Source organism: Pundamilia nyererei, unplaced genomic scaffold, assembly GCF_000239375.1.
Source record: "Pundamilia nyererei isolate P.nyererei 1_Seehausen unplaced genomic scaffold, PunNye1.0 scaffold00367, whole genome shotgun sequence".
NCBI lineage: Eukaryota > Metazoa > Chordata > Actinopteri > Cichliformes > Cichlidae > Pundamilia > Pundamilia nyererei.
Genome location: NW_005187768.1, coordinates 9,413 through 11,150, shown reverse-complemented (window position 1 = coordinate 11,150; position 1,738 = coordinate 9,413).

The following is a 1,738-nucleotide window of genomic DNA, read 5'->3' as shown; positions in this document are numbered from 1 at the left end:
ATCGGCAGTGTGCTTTATGTATAAATTCTGGGTGTGCTTACTGACGTCGAACCGATTTTATTTGGTACACGGCGCGCAGAAATCTGTCAAAAATGTTTTAGTACGACTTTGGTAAACTATGAAGGCGCACCACTTGATGGATTATTGGAGCATTACGGCTGCCGTAGTCAGGAGCCTCGCGGAGTAATCTGGGTCCTAAACTCCATTACTTCAGGTCCCAAAGTCAAACGAACACTGCGGCATCACTGAGAATTAAAACTGTCTAAATTCTTTCATCTTTAATAAAATGATCGGCGTTGCTGCTTTACCAGGTGTAAAAATTAAAATTAACATCCAGACATCCATGAAATCAGAACTTATTAAATTCAACGGAGTTAGAAGTTAGCAGGAAGTTAGCTCGCTAGTTTCCACCTAAACAGATATACCATGTTCTGACAGATTTCTGTGTGAATGTGTGCGTGAATGGGTAGATGACTGGATGCGTAAAGCGCTATACAAATACAGGCCATTTACCATTTTTGAAAAATTGAAAACGTACAGCTCTGCTAATGTTGTGCTACGTGACCACTAGCAAAACAGCTACGTTAGCATAACATTAGCACAGTGAAGCTGAAGGATGAAGGCTAACTTCTTACCACTCGATAAAAGTTAACGTGAGGAGTTCTGGTGGTTAGGGACAAATGCAGTTGCATGGCAGAATGCTATAAACAGACCAAACTTCAGACAGGAGCGCAACTGAGATGATCCATCCGCAATATGAGGTTAGTGATTAATATACTGCAACAACATGGGAATAGAGCAGCTGCGAGAGAATTCAGCACTAATGAATCAATTGTAGGGAAGTGGAGAAAGCGCATTTTTTGGCTTTCCCCATATTCCAAAAGTGCTTGTCTCTTTGCTATTACTGTCGCCCGGCATAATTTGCTGATGATGTTGTTTGCAGCTGCTGCAATGCTTTCGACCAAAACAGGCGCAGCTTGATGACATCGTCAACATGCGCTATCGCGGTCTATGCCGCCCACCCCTAATTCAAACCTCTTGCCAAGTTTGGTGCCACTGGTTTACTGTGAGCGACTCCCAGCCTAAAACGCTAAAAACAATAAAACCCTAACCTTACTTACTCTAAAATCTCTACCGTTGGCTAAATTTATATCGTTTCTACCCTATTCCGTTTATACCGCCCACCCCTAATACAGAGTATACAAAAGGGATAAATAGAATAAATTGGAATAAGAATACGAATACAAAGGAACAGGGGTTATGCTAAAAATCCAGTATTATTCCAATATTAATCCTAAATCTAAACATGCAGATATGACCTTCATGTTTGACTCACTCCCAAAAGCAGCACCTTTATAATAGATCTGAGAGTAAAGTATAATTGGTATAACATGTCTTCTTTAAAAGGCACTTCAGGATTTGAGTTTATCTCCTCTGTCTTGTTTCAAAACCTTCCGTTCTAAGAAATTCAGAGAAAACTTTTTTTTATTGCATCCAATGTACAGGTCCTGTGGTGATAATACAATATTATAAAGGCAATATGTTTTAGGATGAACTTTGTTTTTTCTGACAAAGTGTGTTAATCGAATTTTTTTAATGTGAGAACTTTTTTTGGTCAAAATGACTACAATAATAAAACACGTTTGTACAAGCCTCACTGTTCAAATCATACTTAAGTGGTGTGGTCATAGCTTGAATGCCAGGTTATGTAATCGTGTCTGTGTAAACTCTAAATCTC